At 36.9% G+C, this 10,665-nt stretch overlaps 1 pseudogene; it reads left to right on the top strand.

The window, feature by feature from the left end:
- Positions 1 to 2,556: 2,556 nt before the first annotated feature.
- Positions 2,557 to 3,398, top strand: LOC114904592 (annotated as a pseudogene).
- Positions 3,399 to 10,665: the final 7,267 nt, after the last annotated feature.

Genomic DNA, 10,665 nt, shown 5'->3' with positions numbered 1-10,665 from the left:
TTCTCTCCTTTGTAAAGACAGGGATATGAAACAGAAAAGAAGCAGGCAGAATTTTTACACCTCCTCTTGTCAGTTTGGATGACTCACTAAGCTTGGTAGGCTGTATGCCCTGTATCAATACAATTACATAATCATTACCTGTAAGTTAAATCACTTCACACACCCACTGGCAAAAATATAACAATAAAGTTATTCTTATGATTTTTCCTCTTCAAAGTAATTATATATAGTTGAGGAACTAAACTAAATTCAAACTAATATAATTTCAAACATTACCTTTCCCTTTATAAAACTTTTTGCTCCTCTTATCCTGCACTGTACTAAATGAAAAACAAAAACAAATAAAAGAAAAACAAAAAAACTAGTCATAGTGAAGAGCTAAAATGAATTTCTCAGCTATTCAGTAGATATATTCAGGAACAAAAAGGGAAACTGGTAGCATTTTCACACTGCCTAACAGGTACTAGGTGCTCAAAAAGCACTCACTGAAACAGTTAAACATATACATTTCTTTCAAAATGACTTGAAATAATGCCAAGATTTTCAAGAATAAAAATTTGCTTAGGAGATCATTTTTCTACAATAAATGCAAGCACCAGTAAAATTTCCATGAATTAAGGGAAATGAGGATGACTCTGATTTTATAGTTAGTTAGCTTTGAAAATTAGTGTGCCTAAGTTCTGGGCATTTAAAGGATTTAGAGATAGGAGAGGAAGCCACATAACCTCCAAGGGCATGGGTCTGAATCCAACACAGGTTGTCACAGAAAGTTGCTATCATTTGACAACTGCTTTGTGAAATGAGCTGGTCTCAGTCCAGTGGACAGATGTCCATATCACAAGATGCTCTAATTGGCAGTCTGAGCAGAGGAGCCAAAAATTGAATGGGTCTGGAGTCTGAGCCCTTTTCTCACTCTCTAAAGGGGCAGACAGAGGTTCACTCATAATGGAAGCTTAGAATTGCTGGTGGCAATCATATAGCTGTTTTATGGATAAACAGAGGACTTTGTGTTTCAAAGCTGTCAGTCTAATTTTTCAACATACTCTAGTACTTTTAATAAGGTCTTCCCAAGTTAATGCAAGTGTTCTTTACTTTTTGCTGCAAATTAATGATTACAATCTTGCATATTGTCAAGGAAAAACCAGAGATGGAGAGTACTTAAGGCAGTAGAAACAGATTTTATTCAGGAACTACTGCAATATGGGAAAAGAGACCGCAATGTAGAACTGGGCTCAATTCTAAAAACAATACGTGGAAGTGGAGATTTATAACCAAGGAGCAGGGTGGGGGTCAGTAGATGGAAAATTACTTAGAGGAAACATCAAGGTAAGGGAGAATTTTGGCTAAACTGACTTGATAGGATTCTTGCTGAAGGTAGGCCAGGGTGATCAGATATCCCCTGGGGGAAGATGGCGGAATAAGGAATTTGATCAGATATTGAGGGTGGAGATTCCTGCAAAACTGACTAAACAGGGTTTTTGCTAAAATTGGGTGATATAAAGATAGACAGGGAAGTCCAAAGGTCTAGACCTACATAAGAAGAGAGTTCTGGGGAGCCTGACTAAAGTTTGGTCAAGGAGAGAGTCTTTGTCAATATACTAGCTCATTTCTCATATAAAATGTGTAATATTGTTGGATTGAATGACTATCACTAGTCAGCTAAAAATATCACACATGCCATGAAAACTGGCAAGTAAAATTCAATAAATGCTTGAACTTAGAGTATTTTGCCTGTGGCTCACAATATGCCCAGTCTGCTACAGCTTTTCTGTGTACCACATTGAAGTGGATATTTACAAGGCCTGGGAAATCAGATGGGCCGAATTACTGGACATGCCCTTTTACAATTACTGACATAGCAATAGCCTTGAACAGGGTCTTTATATTGAATAATGACAAATGACTGCCTACTGATACGATTTTAGGAGCTATAAAATGCCTACTGTCTCCATTTACCTAAAATTCTAGGCTTGAAGTCTCATTCTTTTAGCTCTGGTTTTGATTTCTTTGGGAGAGGGCATTTTCCAAACTACAGAATACTCTTTTAGCTATTTCACTAACTGCCCCCCTAAACCCACAAGTAAGTGTGTGTGTGTGTGTGTGTGTGTGTGTGATTCCACAGTCATACACATTAGGGAAAAACTTCGTTAAACAATGTTAAATAGGTTTATCTATGCAAAATTCACTGAGTCTTTAACATACAAATATGTCTTTTGACACTCAAAGAAGAGAGAGTGTGCAGCATTTCATATAATACGACTAACATTGCTGGAAACTAGTGTTCCAAGGAACACAGACTGAGAAATGCTCTTCTCAGTTATTTAGAGTTTGGTGTGCACTAATTGATAATTGTTACCTGTCAGCAGGATTTTCAAAAGAAAGGGGGGAAATAGGCAAAGTTTGTTAACCTGGAATTACTGGAGACTATTTTCCCAAATCTTGCTGACATCAGAACACCACTAAAAACAAAAACTTGTTCCTTTCCCCACTACCCAGACAGGGGTCCATACGGCATTGTTCTGGATTCCCATCGTAACTTAAATGGAAACGTTCACAATGTTTGGAGCCCTTGATGTCCTGCAAATGAAGGAGGAGGATGTCCTCATATTCCTTGCAGCAGAAACCCACTTAGGTAGCACCAACCTTGACTTTCAAATGGAACAGTACATCTACTAAAGGAAAAGTGATGGCATCTACATCATAAATCTGAAGAGAACCTGGGAGAAGCTTCTGTTGGCAGCTCATGCCATTGTTGCCATTGAAAACCCAGCTGATGTCAGTGTCATATCCTCCAGGAATACTGGCGAGTGAGCTGCACTGGAGCCACTCCTATTGCTGGCCGCTTCACTCCTGGAACCTTCATGAACCATATCCAGGAAGCCTTTCGGGAGCCAAGATTTCTGGTGATTACTGATCCCAGGGGTGACCACCAGCCTCTCACAGAGGCCTCTTATGTTAACCTGCCTACCATTGCTCTGTGTAACACAGACTCTCCTCTGTGGTATGTGGACATTGCCATCCCATGCAACAACAAGGGAGCTCACTCAGTGGGCTTGATGTGGTGGATGCTTGCCCGGGAAGTTCTGCGCGTGCGTGGCACCATCTTCTGTGAACAACCATGGGAGGTCATGTCTGATCTCTACTTCTACAGAGATCCAGAAGAGATTGAAAAGGAAGAGCAGGTGGCAGCTGAGAAGGCTGTGACCAAGGAGGAATTTCAGGGTGAATGGACCGCTCTAGCTCCTGAGTTCACTGCTGCCCAACCTGAAGTGGCAGAGTGGTCTGAAGGTGTGCAGGTGCCCTCTGTGCCTACTCAGAAGTTCCCCGCTGAAGACTGGTGTGCAGCTCCCACTGCTCAGGCCACTGAGTGGGTAGGAACAACCACTGAGTGGTCTTAAGCCGTTCTTCTACAAACTCTTAAAATGGAAAAGGTTGACGGAAAAAAATGTAAAAAATAAAACCTTCCTCAGAATGAAAATGGTTTTCTTTTTGAGAAGCTTAGTAGATTCTCAGTAGCATGTTGCTCCTGGTAAACTATTTTCAGTAAATCATCAGGACAGTACAATTTCTTGCTATCAACTTTCTTTGAAATATTAATTAGATGAGTAAGCACTGTTCAGAGTCCTTCCGTGCCCTTTCTCTAATCCTGCAATGTTTCCCCTCTGCTTGGAATTATCATGGAAGGCTTCCACCAGTAATATGTGGGTAGTGGAGGACAAATATGCCGGAAATGTATCGACTAGAACTGATCTTAGGAAGATTGTTCCAATCATCATATGTGAAAAGTTATAGGATTTGTTTCTCACTCCAATCAGACTCCAATCAAAACGGAGTTTTTCTTGTCAGGAACGTATTTGATAATGGAGCAGAGGCAGTTGCAAATGTACTACTCATTTTGTTCTTTATTAATAGGAATTGCATGAGATAGGACTTATTTCATGTTCCTGTTTTAGGGCACAAACTTGTAGCTGGACTATTATTCTTTCTACAGGGAATATTGTAAACTCATTGCCATTTGAAGAAGGAGTCGAAGAATATGAAGCCAAAGGATGGGGAGGGTGGGAAATTATCATAGAGGTGTGTCACATAGTTAATTCACAAAAATATTACATTATTTTTCTGGTATTTGAGATATATATAGTATTTGTAATCTTTAAAAATTTTTCAGTCTGTTTTGATTGCTTTTGTTAAAAGTAATTATTTACTCTCATACTTAATTTTGTACTATTTAGCTTTAGGCACCACCAACCCTGGATGTATCCCTTATATACTACTCATAAAATGACTTAAAGTAGTATTCTTTTGTATATTCTCATTATATAGCATGCTTTAGGTTTAAAAAATCAGAAAACAATTCTCTCCATCAATCTTTGTCTCTCTCCAGTTTAAAAGGAACGCTTAGTTAATGAAGGTTAACTTTAAAAAAAGTTGTGATAGTTCCTCACAAAAACATGTGTTTGACTAGATGAAGAACGGGAGCTAAAAATAGGACTAAAAATAAGGAAGATGATGAGAAGATGAAAAGAGAGAGAGTGAAACTTGAAAAGGAGAAGAAAGGTATGGCAAAAGAGAAATAAGAAAGGAACTAACAGAGAACAGAAAAAAGAAAAGCAAGAGAAGAAATGAGGATGGACATAATACCAGCTGGCTTTATAGTTACTGACAACTGACTTCTATAAATTACAATCACTATAAGTAGGATACATAGGGTAATGATTTATTTTCCAGAGCTTTATTTCTTTCTGAGTTTTATCCTCTGTGTTTTTATTTATTTTTTAAAACACTATTATTACTTTATTTTCATATCCCTCTTAATACCAAGTGTACTATTTTCAATTTTTAAAAAAAATTTTATTTCTCTTTTTGGCTGCATTGGGTCTTCATTGCTGCGCGTGGGCTTTCTCTAGTTGCGGTGAGCTGGGGCTACTCTTCGTTGCGGTGCGCGAGCTTCTCATTGCGGTGGCTTCTCTTGTTGCAGAGCATGGGTTCTAGGTACGCGGGCTTCAGTAGTTGCAGCACATCGGCTCAGTAGCTGCAGTGTGCGAGCTCCAGGGTGCATGGGCTTCAGTAGTTGTGGCGCACAGGCTCAAGAGCACACGCTCAGTAGTTGTGGCGCACAGGCTTAGTTGCTCTGCAGCATGTGGGATCTTCCCGGACCAGGGATCAAACCCATGTTCCCTGCATTGGCAGGAGGATGCTTACCCACTGTGCCACCAGGGAAGCCCCTATCCTCTGAGTTTTTACACCACACATATTCTCCTCTCACATGATCTGATACTCATTCATACTAAAGCAATAGAGATCAAGTGTGTTATATAGGAACTTGGGAACTGCCAACTGGGTGAGATTTATGGTCCATCAATTCAGCATTTTGTGTAAACAGGGCCTACAAGGTGTAGGAGAAAGTGTTTTCACATGTTTTTAGTAGATCTGAAACTGCTAGAAGTATTCTTTATCTCAAACAGTATGAAAAGAAAAAGTTAGGACAAGAGAGTCTAAAGTTTTCTGTTTATCAAGGGAACCTAAGTCATACAGGACTGGTGAGAGAGTTCATTTACAGCTTAAGTGAGCAGACTTAATTTCCTAGAACAGAATAGTCTACAGATTAAGTGGAAAAAATATAATTTTATATTAACCATGTTTATTACATATTTTGTGATTAAAAATACTTATTGTATTGCAACAATTAAAAAAAACTATAACTCATGACCTGGTGAAATCTTTGCATCACTGAATCTCCTGACCTTTTATTTTTTCCATTTTTATTGGTGGCAACATGATCTTTCCAATCACTAAAACTATAAACTCTGGAGTCCTCCCCGACTTCTGCCCCCTCAGCCACAACATCCAATTTGTTATCAAGTCCTGACATTTCTACCTTCTTAATGTTTCTGGAATCATGTCCTTCTCTGCAATTTCATATCTACTGCTTCAGTTCAAGCTCTCATTATCACTCTTTGGATTACTGCAATCACTTCCTAACTGATCTTGTTGCTTTGGGACAAATCATCTAATTCAGGGATTGGCAAACTATATAGCTCATGGGCCAAATCCAGTCTGTTACCCGTTTTTTAAAAAAATATTTTATTGGAACACAGCTATCCTTATTTATTTACCTGTTGTTTACTGTTGTTTTTATGCTACAGCAGCACAGCTGAGTAGCTGTGACAGGGACTGCCTGGCCCACAAAGCCCAAAATATTTATGATCTGGCCCTCTATAGATAAAGTTTGCCAACCTCTGACATAATCCTTCTCCTCTCTGCAGCCAGAATGATATTTCAAAAACTCAGATATGATCATTACTCCTGCTTAAAATTTTGCACTGACTTCCCATAATCCACAGAATAAAATTCAGATATAATACTTGTATATCAAGTATAATTCACAAGGGCATTATTTTTTTTTTTTTTGGCCCCATCTACTCTTCTAGTCTCATTTTCTGCTATTCTGCACTTCCTTACTGTGTTCTGTTATGATAAAGTACTTGCAGTGCCCTGGATCTGTGATGTTTTTTCCTTGAGTTCTTGCTTCTGGCAAGCACAGTCATCTTTCAAACTCATGTTCTATTGTTGATCCTTAAGTAGACTTTCTAGATCACTCTAAGCCTAATTAAATCCTTCCTGTGAATTTATAATTTCTTCTTATATTTATCACCAGTAGCACTCATTTTAATTTGTTGCTATTTTAAATTACTTCTCTATCTTTCCTAATAGACTATGAGCCTTTGGAGGATCTGGACGGTGTCTTATTTATTCTAGTATCCATTGTGCCTCACGCAGTGCCTTAAATATAATAAACATTTGACGAATAACTGAATGAAGAAACTTTAGCTAAATCTTCCTTGAACAAACTTCAGTGTGATCTGTGGAAAGGTGAACTTGTTCCCACAAAAACTGTAAAACACTACTGAATGTTTTTAAGCCAAAACTGGCTGAGGACTATAAAAGTAAAGCAGAAAAACACAACACTTCTCCATAAATTTATGGAGTAGAAGAACAAAAACCAATTTTTTAAAATCAGAGGAATGAAAAAAAATTTTAATGAGAAAAACAAGGAAATGGTTTAGTTACTGATTGTGGCTATAAACATACTATTATTTAATGAATTAAATAATTAAATTATATTACTTTGTATGGAAACATTTAAGACCCCAAATAGCCAAAACGATCTTGAGAAAAAGAAAAAACAGAGCCGGAGGTATCATACACCCTGACTTCAGACTATACTACAAAGCTAGAGTAATCAAAACAGTATGGTATTGGCACAAAAACAGACACATACATCAGTGGAACAGAATAGAGAGCCCAGTCCAGAAATAAACTCATGCACTTATGGTTAATTAATCTACAACAAAGGAGGCAAGAACATACAATGGAGAAAAGACAGTCTCTTCAGCAAGAGGTGCTGGAAAAACTGGATGGCTACATGTAAAATAATGAGATTAGAACATTATCTCACACCTTAGAAAAATAAACTCAAAATGGATTAAAGACCTAAATGTAAGACCTGAAACCATAAAACTCCTAGAAAAAAACAGGCAGAACACTCTATCACATAAATCTTAGCAATATTATTTTGGATCTATCTCCTAAGGCAAAGGAAACAGAAACAAAAATAAACAAATGGGACCTAATTAAACTTCAAAGCATTGCACAGCAAAGGAAACCATCAACAAAATAAAAAGACAACCTACCAAATGGGGGAGAACATTTGCAAATGATACAGCTCATAATGGGTTAATATTCAAAAGACATAAACAGCTCATATAATTCAATATCAAAAAAACAAATAACCTGATTAAAAAATGGAAAGAAGACCTGAATAGACAAACAAGACACACAAGTGCCCAACAGGGGACTTCCCTGGTTGTCCAGTGGTTAAGAATCCACCTTCCAATTTAAGGGAAGCAGGTTCAATTCCTGGTCAGACAACTAAGATCCCACATGCTGTGGGGCAACTAAGCCTGCACACCACAACTGGAGAGAGGCCTGTATGCTGCAATGAAGAGCCTGTATGCTGCAATGAAAGATCCCGCGTGCCGCAATGAAGATCCCGTGTGCTGCAACTAAGACCTGACACTGCCAAATAAATAATAAAAAATAAATTAATTACTTAGAACAAAACAAAAAAACCCAAATGTCCAACAGGCACGTGAAAAGATGCTCAACATTGCTAATAATCAGAGAAATGCAAATCAAAACCACAATGATATCACCTCATACCTGTCAGAATGGTTATCATCAAAAAGACCACAAACAACAAGAGTTGGTGAGGATGTGGAGAAAAGGGAACCCTCATACACTGATGGTGGGAATGTAAATTGGTGCAGCCCCTGCAGAAAACAGTGTGGAGATTCCTCAAAAAAACCAAAAACAGAACTAACAAATGACCCAGCAATTCCACTCCTGGGTATATATCTGATGAAAATGAAAACACTAATTTGAAAAGATACATGCACCCCAATGTTCACAGCAGCATTATTTACAATAGCCAAGATATGGAAGCAACCCAAGTGTCCATCAACAGATGAATGGATAAAGAAGGTGTAGTTTATACATACAATGGAATACTACTCAGCTATAAAAAAGAATGAAATTGTGCCATCTGCAACAACATGGATGAACTTAGAGGGTATTATGCTTAGTGAAATAAGTCAGACAGAGAAAGACAAAAACTGTAGGTTATCACTTATGTGTGGAATCTAAAAAATAAAACAAAAGACTATATATAACAAAACAGAAACAGACTAATAGATAAGAGAACTAGTGGTTACCATTGGGGAGAGGGAATGGGGGAGGGGCAAGGTAGGGGTAGGGGATTAGCAGATACAAAGTAATTATGTATAAAATAAATAAGCAACAAGGATATATTGTACAGCATGTGGAATATAGCCAATATTTTATAATAAGTTTAAATGGAGTATAACCTATAAAAATTTTGAATCACAATGTTGTACATCTAATATAACATTGTAAATCAACTATACCTTAATAAATTTTTTTAAATCAAAAAAGTATATTGCTAAAAGTTGAATTCATTGAAAGACTCAATTTGGCTTTATAACATAAAATGAGTGATTTTTTTTACCTTCTAATAATGCTTTACCAGGTTTTACAGACTGAGCTGACTTCAGAGAAAAATGTTATGACTTGAGAGCTTCACATTTCTTACGTGAAGATCACATTAAAGGCTCTGAATTCAAATAACCGACAGATATGATGAATATACCCATCAGAGAATATAAGCACATCACACTGTAAATAGCCTTGCAAAAAGACAAATTATATATTAACTGAAAAAAACAGAATGTAAGAAAATATATTAGATGTAGGCTTTTAGAAATGGCAGAGTAACTCAGCCAGAATAACCTTCTTGCAGATAACAATTATACTATATACATAATATAATAAAACCCCTAACTGTTTGAAAGCACTGGGGAACAACAAAGCACTCAGATACTAGAGGGCATCTATCCTTGAAAGATAGAACTGCAATCAGTGAGATTTGTAAGTATGCACCTTTTTGCCTGAGAGTACATCCCAATCTGCACCAGGTTCTGGGTAACAGAAAGTTACTGGCTTGGGATAAAAAAGAACAGAGTTCTAGGCTGGAAAATTCAGGGGGAAAATCCTGGAAGAGAGGGAGCTACAGAGAAAATGAATCTCATAATCTGTGTATAAATTTCACCCAAACTCTTGTTTGACCACTAAACTGTACCTGCCTCCGAGAGACCCTGGTAAGCCTGGTGAAAAAGCAGCAGCTGGAAGATAAAAGACTTGGGAAGAGATTTTAGTTGCTGCCCATATAAGGGAAATACAGTTTGGATTTTAAGTCTAGCCAAGTTAACTACCTGTCAGAACAAAATTAATACTCTTCAGAGGAATATAACTGAATCCAGAGTCTTTACAACATGGCTGTCATAATGTCCAGTATACAATAAAAAACACAATATACGCAAAGATATAGGAAAATGTGATCCATGGTTAGGACAAAAAGCACTTATTAAAATCTAGTCCCCAAATGATTCAGATACTTAAAAAATAAAGATTTTAAAATTGCTATTATAAATAAATACAAATTTAAAGGAAAATATAATAAATTAACAATGGGAAATTTTAGCAGAGAGTTAGAAACCAAAAAAAAAAACTAAATTAAAAATTATAGAACTGAAAAATACATTAACTAAAATAAAAAATTCACTGGATAAGATTAACAACATATTAGAGATAGCAGAAAAAAAACAGTAAGTAAACTTGAAGATAGAGCAATAGAAGTTATTAATTTGGAAACAATTAGGGGAAAACAAAATATTAAAGGAAAATGAATAGAGTCTCGGAGAGAGTGGGACAGGATCAAGAGGTCTAGTATACATGGAATTGAAGTCCCAGAAGGTGAGAATTGAAAATGAATCAGAAAAAACACTAACAAAAAAACACTTTGGAGACTTAATGGTTGAAACTTACAAAATTAAAAAAAAAAACAAAAACATGAACATGAACATGCAGATCCAAGACACAACAAGCCCCATAAAGAATTATTACGAAGAAAACCATACCAAGGCACATCACAGTTAAACTGATGAACTCCAAAGATTAAGAGAAAATCTTGAAGGTAGCCAGAGAAAAACAATATATTATATTCAGGGAAACAACATTAAGCATGTT

This window comes from Monodon monoceros, unplaced genomic scaffold (genome assembly GCF_005190385.1).
Source record: "Monodon monoceros isolate NGI ecotype Baffin Bay Population unplaced genomic scaffold, NGI_Narwhal_1 Super_Scaffold_21, whole genome shotgun sequence".
In the NCBI taxonomy this organism is placed as follows: domain Eukaryota; kingdom Metazoa; phylum Chordata; class Mammalia; order Artiodactyla; family Monodontidae; genus Monodon; species Monodon monoceros.
The sequence above is the reverse complement of the archived record's forward strand: the minus strand, read 5'-3'. Positions and strand labels throughout refer to the sequence as shown.